At 38.3% G+C, this 13,764-nt stretch overlaps 2 protein-coding genes across 8 annotated transcripts in view; one reads left to right on the top strand and one right to left on the bottom strand.

Annotated features, from left to right (window-relative positions):
* The window catches only part of MED7 (mediator complex subunit 7), a 101,715-nt gene that overhangs the window by 54,041 nt on the left and 33,910 nt on the right, over positions 1-13,764 (top strand). For 4 of the 6 annotated variants that reach the window (XM_043988777.1, XM_043988779.1, XM_043988776.1 and 1 more), the window contains exon 2: positions 9,494-9,666. The exons of the other annotated variants lie outside the window; for them this stretch is intronic. The gene's annotated coding sequence lies outside the window, so the exon portion shown is untranslated. The remainder of the gene's footprint in view (positions 1-9,493; positions 9,667-13,764) is intronic. 6 annotated transcript variants of the gene reach the window in all.
* The window catches only part of ITK (IL2 inducible T cell kinase), an 87,861-nt gene that overhangs the window by 72,010 nt on the left and 2,087 nt on the right, over positions 1-13,764 (bottom strand). The window lies entirely within an intron of this gene.

Below are 13,764 nucleotides of genomic sequence, written 5' to 3'. Positions count from 1 at the left end.
TAGCTGAGATGTAGGATTTGAACTGAACTTTGGAGAAAACTAGTGATCTTAAGAGGTAGGGGTAAGGAGAGGGGTGGACTCTAGGCATGGTGGACAGTCTCGGTGAAGCCATGGAGACAGGAGACATTGTGTCACCTATAAGGAAGAGCAAGAAAGCCAGTTGGGCTGAAATAGAGAATGAATGGAGGGGAGTAATGTATAATGAGCCTTGATGGAGAGGTTAGAACCAAGTTGTGAAGGGCTTTAAATACTGAACAGAGGATGCTGACACTACTTCCAAGCTGGGAGTCATTTCCAATTTAGAAAATGTTCATTTACTGCAGCTAACCAACTGTTGCGATCCAAGGGAAGGAACAACTGTAGAACTGAGACATGACTAGTCTTTTGCTTAAGCTCACGATTAGTGCCTAAGTTTATATCCTAGGTTCTCTTTCTAACTTTATGATGGAAAGGACCCTTGAAATCATTAGTTCTGACCCATCCATTCTGTATACAAAGAAACTCAGTTCCAGAAAAGGTAAAACGAAGCAGCCTCAGATGTGAGAATGAAGACCTGTTTTCAGATACCAACTCTGCCATTTAGGACCTGGAAGACCTTGAGAAAATTTCACTTCTCTTTGCCTCAGGCTCTTCAGTTGTAAAATGGGCTTTTAGGGGCAGCTAGGTGGTGTGGTGCAGTGGATAAAGCATTAGCTCTGGATTCAGGAGTACCTGAGTTCAAATCTGGCCTCAGATACTTGACACTTAATAGCTGTGTGACCCCAGGCAAGTCACTTAACCCTCATTGCCCCACCAAAAAAAAAAATGCAAAAAAACCCAAACAAACAAATAAAATGGGCATATTAATATCTACCTACATATACTGGATTTGTGATCCTGAGTGAGGAGTCCCTTAACCTAACGGTGTCACAAACAACTAACTTTCTAAGACTGTAAATTGCAGGTTAGGTGCTAATATGTATTGGTGGAGTAAATTTCCTCCCTGGGAGTTCCCTGTATAAATGAACTCAGAAGTCCAGACCAAAAGAAACAAACAAGCTCCCTCCCCCCACCTTATAGGGTAGTTGTAAAAACTGAACGAGGTAATGTATATTTGTGTAGAGAGACAGACTATTTTTCTGACCAAAATATAAGCAATCAGGTATTGCTGCTATATTTTGGCCAACATAAAACTTCATTCTCCCTACTACACATGAAGAGTACTTGGTAAGACAGAAAGACCTATGTGGGTATATTATATTATTAGTTAGTGGAATAAACAGGACTGAAGCCAGGCTTCTCAGCTCTCAGCTTTTCCTCTTATATCAAGCTGTAAAATGGAGGCAACAATAGGTCACTCTCTGAACTGTTATGGAAACAAAACAGCACTTATGAGCCTTGGCTGAGCTGTTTTGAGAGCATGCAATACAAAATGCTATAGTTAAAACTTCATTATAAAGCTGTCTAGGGATTGAGTTATCCAGCACAGGGCTGGTTTGAGGCAGCTTTGTGAGAAAAGCCTAATGTGTTTTTGTTGATTCTTCATCTTCCTGCTGGGCCCATTTTTCCCATTGGCACAAAATCTCCCCCTCCCTCAAAGTGCCCAGTTCCCTCCCTTTTTCCTTGTCAGCCGGCACTCTTAGCTTACTAATTTTTGGACCCACTCTCTGTTTTGTGTTTCATTCCCTTAGGATCCTGCTAGGTCTAATAGCTAGCTAATAATGGCTTATGTGTTCTTGCTACTAGGTAATATGTACCTTTTCAAGCACGGCACCCTAACACCATCAATGGGGTAGGTATTTTGGAGCAGGGTTTTTGTTTTTACAATCCATTCTTTAAATCATACCACATAAGCATCTATTTCCCCTAAGGATGAATATTCTCTGTGTGTGTTTGTGTGTGCATGTATGCAAGTTTGTGTGTATGTGTGTAAATGTCCATGCATGGGTTAATACAATACAAAGTTGGAATGATAATAGTAAAAGAAAAATCAAAGTGATTTAGGAAAATTTGAGGATAAAAAGACCACTAATAAATTAGGACTCAGGGAAGGCTTCATGAGTTAACACCAGTTGAACGTTGAAGGAAGTTAAGAATGTTAAGATGAAGAAAGAGTGCATATTAGGTATGGATTAGGTTGGATAGGCTAGTGTCTGGGAGAAAAAAATGGCATATCATTTTAGTGACCAGCTCATAGTCTATTTTGACTGGTATATAGACTTCAGGAAGGAGAGTAGCCATAAATAAGGGTAGAAAGTTAAAACCAGATTATATGTAATTGGGGAAAACAACTATTAAAACAAACAAACAAACCAACCAACCAGATGGCCCTAAATGCCAGACTAAGGAATTTGTATTTTATCCTTGGACGATAGGGAACCACTAATGGTTTTTGAGCAGGGGAGTAACTTAGTAAGAATATTACCTTATTAGGAGAAACTCAAATGTCTTTTCAAGGATGATGAGCCCTTCTCAATGCCAGCACTATAATAGTGTTATTCAATACTTAGAGCTTTCCATTAGAAACATAATCTTCCCCAAAAATGTATTTGAAGATCAAAATGGGATATTTTGTGGTCCATTATTCTTTAGAGTGAACATATAATTTAACTTAATTCGGCCAACCATCTTCACTGCCTAATTAATGCTCAAGCTTGATGTGTTTCAAGAATGTCACTTTAAATGCTTTCATATTGAAATGGAATAGGGACCTAGTTAAAGTTCACTTAGAAAGAGGATGACAGAGAGAAAATTAGAATGTTAAGCAATTAAACACATCAGGGAGCCTCTATGTAAATTATTCTGGCTCCATGGAAATTATATGGTAACAAAAAGCCGTTGGGCCAGATTATTAACCTATAGAGTACAGCCTTCTTTTACTGGATTTCAAGGAACTAGAGGGAAATATGATCTAAGGGGGAATTTTATATGCATGGGAAACTACTTAAGAGTTTCTGCTCTCACCTTTTCAGTGGCCCTAGAGTGTCATGAAGTCAAACATGCACATTGGGCTTTAATGAAAATAACTGTGCAGCAGGTCCAATAACTAATGGATGAATGGTGTAATTGATTATGAGCAGGGTCCAGAAGGTGTAGAGAGGGAATTTTAGCATTTGGTCTTTGGAAGTGCTTAAAAAGTTTATTTCTGTAGGTTCATTTTGGTGGGCTTGACATGAACATATTTCATTTTATATTGATCTCATAGCACAAGAAAATGGGCCTTTGTGCCTTCTGGTTTTCAAAAGTTCCTGAGTCTTGTGCTTTTATGTATGTCATTCTCTCCCCTCAGACCTCTTTTGAGTGGAGAAATTGAAGTTATGTAGGCACTATTCCCTGAGCAAAAGTGTTACTCGATGATCAGAAGGGTGGAATTTTCACCAGAACCTATTGTTAATGTATGTTTATTGGCCTTCAGAATGAGATTAATTAGGGCCATTAAGACTCTTTCTTTAGCAGGCATAGTCAAGTGAAGTAAATCATTAGCTAAATGTCTATATTTATTTATTTTATGAATAATGCAAATATCCAAAGTGAAAATTTGGGCCAAATAAATCTCTTTTCCAATCACTATGGAGGTATGAGTAGAGAAAAATCTAGGTGGAATTATCCATAGATGTCTTTGTCTCCATTTTCTTTTGCCTCTACTCTTTCCTCAATCTGGTCTCTCTTCTTCACCATTGACCAAGCAATATACTGCTATGATCATGTTACTTCTCTACTCAAAAGGCTTTAAGTGGCTCCCCATTGCCTACTGAATAAAGTATGAATTCCTGAACCTTCCCTGTTCACCTCAGTTTCTCATCTGTGAAATGAACTGGAGAAGGAATGGCAAGCTATTCTAGTATCTTTGCCAAAAACAAAACAAAACAAAAAACCCAAATGGGGTCATGAAGAGTTGGACATGACTGAAACAACTGAACAACAACGACAACAACTCTACATTTCAGTCAAACTGGAATACTCTCCATCCCTAATTCTTGCCCTGCCTTCTTTAGACTCCATGCCTTTACTCACAATGTTCCCCACAGGTGGAATTAACTTCCCACTTATCTCTATTCATTGATGTCAAAGTCTTCCTTCAAAACCGAAGTCAGATGCAACTTTTCTTATAAAACATTTTATTCCTTAGTCTCCTCAAAAGTAAAACAAGGTGGTTGCACTACAGGTGGTTTCTAAAGTTCTTTTTAAGTCTAAATCATCCCCAACCCTATTTATTAATTTAACACTGTTTTATCTACAAAGGTGACAATATTCATTGTTGACTATCCAAGCTCTATGTGTGGTATAATGGGAAAAAAGCATTAGAGCTGGAACTCACAAATTTAGGATTCAGATCTTTGATCTGCTGTTTACTAATCGTGTGATCTCAAACATGTCACCTCCTACTTCTGGAGCTCAGTTTTGGTAAAATAAAGGGATTGACCAAGATGTCTTCTGAGATCCTTTGCAGATGACCTGCTCTCTGTTACTTATACTCACCACTTCATCATCTCCCATCTCCATGTTTTTGTGATGACTGCCATGCTGAATGTACGCTGTCCTTACTTCAACCTCACAGAATATTTCTTTCCTTTGAGGATGCAGCTCAAGCATTACCTCCCACATGAAGCCTTTCCTGATTCCCCCAACGACTGGTTCCCTCCCTAATTATCTTGTGTTCAACTACTTTGTATTTAGTTGAATTTATTATCTTTATAGTTATTCTGTAAGCATTTATCTAGGTACTTCTAGTCTCCCCATTAGGATGCAAGTTTTTTTGTGGGCAGGGATTATTCTAATTCTTCATACTTGTAGCCCCAGATCTTAGCACAGTGCTTGGCACATAATAGGTGCTGAATAAATACTTGGTGACTGATTCATTGATTAATCCTGTGCTATTGGAAGCTGCTCTAAATGCTTTCCCTTCCAAATGGAGTGAGAAGCTGGCAAAAATGCAAGTCTTAAAAGCGTGGGATGGAGAATGTGGGCCTAACTAGGGGCTCAAACTTCCCTCCTTGGCTTCATCTCTTCCCCTGAGTCTTTGTAAGTTTGATTTTAGTAGTGAAATCCTCTCTTTGCTTATCTGAATCCCATCCTTCAAAGACCCAGTTCAGGTTCGACCTTTGGCTTCTCTGACCATTTCAGCCCCTAGTGGGTTCTCCCTCTGGTCTCTATCTATACCATACTGCACTTATCATATGCTTTCCATCTATTATTATTTAACTTTTTATATGGATACATGTTTTTGGTATAATGTAAAAAGCCTGGTGTTTGGACTTAGGAAACTTGGATTTCAATTCTGGCTCCTTCATTTCCTAGTTGTATGAGCACAGTCAATGAATTCATTTTGCCATTCTAGACCTCATCTGTAAAGTGGGAAGAAAAATACGCATACCACATAATTTATATGGTTTATATTGAGGGAAATGCTTTGTAAGCCTTTAAAAATTTATGATTTCAAGTCATTATTCTTTCTCCCCAAGTCTTGTTTGGATTCTCCCCAGATAGTCTAGCACAATGCCTTACACATAGCAAATACTTAATAGATATCTGTTCATTGATTAACTGATCCTTCTCTTCCTTATCACTGTTATCTCCTCTTAAAAGTAGTGATTACCAGCCCTGATTTTACAGCTCCTTAAGATGTCTCCACTTATCTTAAAGGGTGGTATAAAATTCTCAATACATTTCAAAACAGAATTAATTACGATTCCTTTCTTATTCTTTAAAAAAAAAAATTCCATGTAACACTTCTTGAAGGGAGAATCGCATAAGTACAAAAAACCCTCAACAACCAACCAAACTGTGTGGCAACTTGGGAAGCTTGGCCACCATGCTTTAGAGGTATGGAAGAAAGGGGAACCATGGGTCAAATGTTTTCTCCCATGGACTTTTCTTTGTCATCGTTAGAGTCATACAGTGGAACTGCAAATGGAATAGCTAGAAGCTGGCCCCTCCTAGCAATAAAAGAGCTAATGAAAATAACATGATCTGTAAATACTTTTCCAGAAAATTGGCCAAGATCTGAAAAATATCATTCACATGAATTGAATGAGGGGGAATCTCCCTTGTAACACAACTAGGTGATCTAATTTAAATTCAGGGATTTGACAAAGAATCGAGCAATCCTGAATGTTTCCATTGCTTATTATTATAGATCAGCTGAGAGAAATCAAGGTGAAGTAGAAAGTGTCCAACTTAGAATGAGCCACAGGTTCAAATCCCAGCTCTTCCATTAAACTTTTATGTGACCTTGGATAAATTACTTTGCTGTTCCGAGCCTCAGTTTCCTACTCAGAAGAATGGGAATGATAATAATTGTATTATATACTTCACAAAGCTGTTGTTTAAAAAAGACTTGTAAATTATATAAGATCATAGAAATATTAACTATTAGCTTTAAGAAGGAATTATGGGGGCAGCTAGGTGGCACAGTGGATAGAGCACCAGTCCTGGAGTCAGGAGTACCTGAATTCAAATCCGGCTTCAGACACTTAACACTTACTAGGTGTGTGACCCTGGGCAAGTCACTTAACCCCAATTGTCTCACCAAAAAAAAAAAAAAAAGAAGAAGAAGGAATTATGAACCTAAGAAAGACTGACAATATATTAACAAAAATTATTACCTATGTAGCCTTGGGCAAATTACTTCTCCTTGACTCTCAGTTTCTTCATTTCTAAAAGGAGAGGGTTAGACTTGGCATCTGAAGTCCCTTCTAATTCTAGATCTATGGTCCTACTTATTCTTAGTTGGGAAAAAAAAAAGCCATAGCCAGAAATATTATCCTTCCAATAGAGGAAGAATGATGAAAGCACACTGAGCTTAGCCTGCAATGAATTTTAGTTTCAGTGTCAGTCACTTGACAAATCACCTTGGCTGAGGCACTCACTCTTTCTGGGTCTCAGTTTCTTCATCTGAAAAAAAGGGAGCTGGACTAAATGATCTCTAATGTCATTTCTGGCACCACAATTTAAATTCACAATTCCTTTTGATGTACAACTGTTCTGGCTTTCTCCAGTTTCATAGTTAGTCCATGAGACAGACTAGCAGTAAACCTGTGTGGTCGGTGAGATCGTATTTCGAGTGAACACCTGGCAGGCCTTATTTGAGATCATTCTTATCCTGTTACATATCATTTAATGCCAAGTTTTTGAATGGAACAAAAAAGAAAAAAATTTTTCTTATGAGGAAGAAAAGTGAAGATTAATGGTTACTTAAATGAGATCAGTTACTACAAAGAGAATTAGAGCTATTAAGAGTATCCTATTCTTAAAAACAAGCAGAAACAAAATGTTGGATTCCTGGAATTTCATTTATATGCAGTGTCTATTAATCTTTCATTTTTTCTTTTTAAATGTTTTTAATCAATCAAGAAACATTTATTAAATGCTTACTATGTGCCAGGCACTGAGCTGGGTGCTGGGAATACAAAGGGGAAAAATGAAATACCTGCTCACAAGGAACTTATTGATGCTCTTTTTATACATCCCTATCACTTCCCCCAAGCTCTCCCAACAACAGAAACTTCTCTCAAGACAAGTAATTACATTCAAGCAAAACAAAACAAAACAGGATATTGGCTCTAGTTAAAAATGTATATCTCATTCCATTCTGATCAATAGATCAATCAATCAACCATTCAACAAGCATTTATTAAGGACTTACCATCAGGCATTGTGTTAAGCTGTGGGGATGATGATGGTGATGAAGAAGAAGGAGGAGGAGGAGGAGGAAGAAGAGGAGGAGGAGAAAGAAGAGGAGGAAAAAGAAGAAGAAGAACAACAACAACAACAACAGAGCAGCAAAAATAATACCTACCCTTAAGGAGGTTATATTCTAATAGAAAAAACAGCGTGTGCAAATCAGAATATATAAGATAAAACCAGAATAGATAAAAGGTAATCTTAGTAGTTAGATCACTAGCTCTCAGATCAACTATTACTTTTCTTCCCTAAATGCAAACCAGGAGCAGAGAATAGCTCCTGATGGAGAATGGGCACTTGTTCAAATGAGAGAGCTTGTTGTAAACTACATTAGGAAGGGTGCTCTTTTGCTCCTTTCACACAGGATCAGAGCTATTCAATAAGATATTATCAGAACAAGAGAGCCCACCATATACATTGCACAAAATGCCAGTTCAAAATCCTTCAGAGAACATTAGAGAAAGTCCTAATTCTTCAGACCTTTGATTTCCAATTAAAGATATCATCCATAAGAAAGTGCTAGTGCAGTGAGTAATAACAATTACAATAATGAAAATTATGATAATAATGTGAGAAAAACACTGGATGGTGCATCAAGAGACTGGGGTTCTAGCTCTGGCCATGTGACTTGCTCACTAGCTATATGATCCCCTGGGGTGTGCCATTGGCCTTCTATGCACCTCAGTTTCTTCATCTATAAAAGAGACTGTTGGACTAAATGCTCTCTGAGTTTCCTTCCAACATCAAAAACATGAAGCTTTTAGGAAAATAAAAATTTTAGCTATAATCTTCATTTTATACTCACACATATTTTTCCTTTCTTTTAAGTAGAATATAAAGTCATTGACAGCAGGGATTGTTTTATTCTTTGTATTTGTATCCCCAACACCTAGCACAATACCTGGCACATAGTAGGCTTAACAGATGTTTGCTTGCTTGGTTAACTGACTATGAACTAGCATTTTACATGCATTTTCCATTTTTTGGAATACTTTTCATTAAATCCTTTGTCTTCATGAGCCTGGAAGACCCTATGTGGTTAGCTTTTTGAGGTATGGCTAGGTGTTTCCTTGCCACTTCTTTACTCAAAAACTAAAGCTATTTTCTGTTTGTTGTTCAGGAGACAAAATATAAACTCCTTAGCCTGGTCATTCAAGGTTTTCTACAACCTGGCACCAACTTACTTAATTTGACCTTATTTTTCATTACTCCCCTTCATGTAGTCATATACATTCCTGCCAAACTATACTACCATCTCCCACCATACTATCTCCTACTTCTGAATTCATGCATTCTTAGAATGGATTTCTGCCTCCTTATCTTAACCTTTAAGAATCCTCATTTTTATTCAATGCTCAGTGCAGGCATCAACTTCTTTGTCAACATATTCTCTCTCTCTCTCTCTCTCTCTCTCTCTCTCTCTCTCTCTCTCTCTCTCTCTCTCTCTCTCTCCCTCCCTCCCTCCCTCCCTCCCTCCCTCCCTCTCCCTTCCCCCACTTAAAATTTTCAAGTTCTTTCTCTTCATTTCTTCTTTGTTCCTATCATTCCCTACCTTATACTTACCTGTGTGCATATATCCCTGCCCTGAGCCCTTCCCAAGGGATGTAAACTACTTAAGGGCAGGGACTCTAGTGTTTATCTTTCCATTCCCCAGGGACTTAGTATACTGCTTCATACATAGTGGGCACCAAATAAATATTTGTTGAATTGAATGGTGCAGGGAGGTAGGTAATTAGGCCAGGTATTATCATCCCATTTTATGGAACCAGAAATATGATAGGATCATAGGATAGGACCTAAGAGATCATCTTCCAACTTTTTCATTTTACAGATGAGGAACCCGAGTGTACAGATGATGTGACTTGTCCAAGGTCACACAGTAAGAGCCCCTCTGGGCCCTCCAGGGACATTTCATCGAGACAAAATATCCAGCAGGTCCTACCAAACTAGAAAGAGGTCAAATACTGGCCTGGTGATGCATCCATTGAATGAGCAAGACCTTAGGTAAGTCTGAAGATGCCCATTACTGAAAAGTGATGATGGGGGCAGCTAGATGGCGCAGTGGATAGAGCACTGGCCTTGGATTCAGGAGTATCTGAGTTCAAATCCGGCCTCAGACACTTAACACTTACTAGCTGTGTGACCCTGGGCAAGTCACTTAACCCCAATTGCCTCACTAAAAAAAAAAAAAAAAAAGTGATGATGGTTTTCAGCCATGGAGGGTCATGAAGATGGTCCACTAAAGCACACAGGAGCTGTGAGTTGTATAGTGGAGGATGTGCTCACACCAGCAGAATTAAAACTCTCTGAAGTACCAATTGATTACACAGCACAATCCAGAAAACACTTGAACTTCTGCTTCCGAAGGCTCTCTTCTACTGCCATTTGTGAGGTCAGGAGTATTACACAGGCTAGATCCCTTTCCTAATACCCAACACAGCAGGTATTTAATAACTATATGTTGAATTGAATGTGCTACCAGTGGTCCTTTTAACATTATTTGAAAATTTGGCAAAGTTTTTCTGCCTGGTGGCTCAATGGACAGAGGACTGGGCTTAGAGTCAGGAACACCTGAGTTAAAAGCTGGCCTCAGATACTTACAAGCCATGTGACCTTGGGCACCAGGTCTTAACCATTGTCTGACCATTTCTTCATCCATGAAGTGGGGATAACAAAAGCACCTAGCTCTCAGGGCTATTGTGAGGATCAAATGAGATACTATTTATAAAGCACTCAGCACAGTGCCTGGTACAGAGTAAGTAAGCACTATATAATTGTTAGTTATTATTATTCCTATTATTATTCCTATTATTATGTACAAGTTCTTCATTGTTCTCAGAGTGGGACAGTGAAGAAATCTCTACATAGTCAATAATAGTAATAGCATTAGTTCACATTTTTTACCATTAATTTTAAAAAAATCCTCCATTAAGCAAATTCCAAATGAAATACCTGTTTCCATATAAATAGTAAGACAGAAAAAAAGGATAATACATGAAAGTGCAGATCTTCATGATATACTAGCTCAAGTTTCTTGAGGCTTTAGTTACAGCTTTCCTGTGAAACATGGTTGGAAAGAGCACTGGATTTGGAGGTAGAGACCAGAGTTGGGGTCCCGGCTCTGCCAGTTACTAACTAGGTAACTTTGGGTGGCTCAGTTTGTCATTCATCATTCATAAAATGAAGATGTTGGATTAGATGGTAAATCCACCTTCCCGTGAGGTGATAGAGTCGATCAATGAACATTTATGAAGTGCCTACTATGTGCTAGGAGCCAGAGATAGAAAGACAACAGAGTATTAATTCTTAAGGAGCATGGATCTAAAGCTGGAAAGGAACTTGGAAGCCATCTAGCCCAATTCCCTCATTTTAAAGATGAGGAAACTGAGGCCCAGTTTAAGTGACACCTAAAGTCATACAAATAGGAAGTATCAGAGATCGGATTGTAACCCAGGAAGGGGCTGGTGCTTTTTCTAAGCAGGCTATAGTAGTAGAAATTAATAAACTACAGAGTATCTGAACTTGAGAGGACTTTAGAGATCATCTAATAAATTGAAATTAGAACCTAAATCTTTTTTATTCATTATCTAATCTTAGATAACACTTATTTTAACAGAAGTCCCTACATGCAGCTTTCTATATGTTGAACTAAGAGTCAAGGATTCAGATTCTAGGCCAGGCTCTGCCACTAATTATCTATGTTGCTTGAGGTAATTCACGTTAGGTTTATCGGCCTCAGTTTTCTCACCTGCTAAATAAGTGAATTGGACTGGGTAATTTATAAGGACCCTTCTAGTTCTAAAATTCTATGAGTCTTAGAGTGATGTTGCTATCTCTAAGTTGACAGTAATCAAAATTATAGCCCTTTCATATCTCTACTTAAATGCTGATGCTGCTTGGTGTTGGTGTTTAAACTCCTCTTTGTGCAAAGGGACACAATTTACCACCTAATTAATAACTCCAGAGCAAAAGAGAAAGTTCGCATTTTTAAGGCTAGTTTTGGTCTTCCGGAAGATCTTGGCAGTCCTGAAGAAAATTTGGGATTGTATACTTGTGAATTCCAGAAATGTGGTTTTGGGGGGCGGCTAGATAGCACAGTGGATAAAGCACCGGCCCTGGATTCAGGAGGACCTGAGTTCAAATCCGGCCTCAGACACTTGGCACTTACTAGCCGTGTGACCCTGGGCAAGTCACTTAACCCCCATTGCCCCACAAAAAAAAAAAAAACCAAACAAACAAACAAAAAAAAAGAAATGTGGTTTTGGTGGACCAAGTTGCCTTTGGTGTACCCCTTTTCTTCCTCTCTGGAGCCCTTTCTTTTTCCTCAGGCACCCAGGACCCTCATGTGATTTTCCTGTTCCCTTCACCAAAACTACCTCTGAGGAAAGGCAGTCATTTACCCCTTAGAATGATTTTGTTCTAAGATTCTAGATAGAACCAAATAATATTAGAGATGTCAAGGAATGATAGATATCATCTAGACCATTTCCTCTATTTTATAGAGAAGGAAAATGGGGGTCACAAAGGGGAAGTGATTTACCTAAGATCACTTGGATTTTAATAGTAGTTTCAGGACTATAACCCAGGTCTCCTGAGTCTCATTCTAGTGCAACCCATGATATATCCAACATTTAAATTCCATATTTGATATAAATATCTCTATAAATTATAATGGGGCAGCTAGATGGTTCAGTGGATAGAGTGCCTGGAGTCAGGAAGATCTGAGTTCAAATTTGGCCTCAGATATTAGCTGTGTAACCCTGTAAAAATCACTTAACCTTGTTTGCTTCCATTTCCTCATCTTGGGGGAAAAGTTGGAGAGAAAATGGCAAACCTCTCCAATATCTTTAGCAAGAAAACCCCAAGAAGGGGTCACAAAGAGTCAGACATAACTAGAAAAACAACTGAACAACAACAACATCAATTATAATGGATATTTAATTGTGTTTTTTTTAACTATTATAGAGTTATGAGGTGTTGGTTTTCCATAGGGAATGCTCTTCTAAAAGGACAAGGAGCATAAGTGAAGATTCCTCCTACGTCTGACACTGCATGTTCAAAGGGCTCTTTCAGAACCAACACTATGTTCAAAGAACCCTTCCAGTTTTAACATGCAATGATTTGTTTTTGCCAGGTCTGATATTCAATGACCTAAGGTCCCTTATAGGCGAGAAATATTATGGTTCTATGAAAATGTCTAACTCTGGAAATTACATACATACATACAGAGAGAGAGAGAGAGAGAGAGAGAGAGAGAGAGAGAGAGAGAGACTATATTTAAGCCATATTAATAGAAAGAACTAAGATCCACTTTCCCAGTGACTCTTGGTATGGCTGTGACCATAAGGAGTCATTTAATTTCTTGGCTTTCATTTTCTTTCACTTGAAAATTAACATGTTCAGGAGCAGTTAGATGGTGCAGTGGATAGAGCACCAGCCCTGGATTCAGGAGTACCTGAGTTCAAATCCGACCTCAGACACCTAACACTTACTAGCTGTGTGACCCTGGGCAAGTCACTTAACCCCAATTGCCTCAACAAAAAAAAAAAAAGAAAGAAAAAAGAAAAAGAAAAATAATGTGTTCAGATCTTTTCCCACTGCGATGTCGTGGTAAGTGTGTTAAATTTAGAAGCAGAGAATATTGTTACACATTCTACCTCTTCTACTTAATACCTGTGGGACTCTGAGCATCAATTTCCTCAGCTGTAAAATGAAGGGATTGGACAAGATGACCTCTCAGCTTCATTCTAGCTCTAAATCTATTATTCTGTGACTTCAAAGATAATTTGGGTGATCATGTTTAATGAAATCTTTAGAAGAAAGGTGCTATGCCCCTAATGACAATGTTGTTATTATTGTCAAGTCAATGAATAGGTTGTGTGGGAGAAAGTGGCTTAAGCATTTAGAACTGAGAAGGAAAGAAGAAACCATAGTTCTCTTTCTCTAACAATCCCACTGTGATCTCAGACAAGTTTCTCTGTATTTTACTGTATATTTTAAAGAAAAAACACATTACCTTTGTTTACACACATGTATTATAAATATGAAAAAACAATAAACTCTTGGAGTCATGACAACATGTTCTTGGTACTCAGCAAGGAG

Source organism: Dromiciops gliroides, chromosome 2 (genome assembly GCF_019393635.1).
Source record: "Dromiciops gliroides isolate mDroGli1 chromosome 2, mDroGli1.pri, whole genome shotgun sequence".
NCBI lineage: Eukaryota > Metazoa > Chordata > Mammalia > Microbiotheria > Microbiotheriidae > Dromiciops > Dromiciops gliroides.
This window is presented reverse-complemented; position numbering and strand designations above follow the sequence as displayed.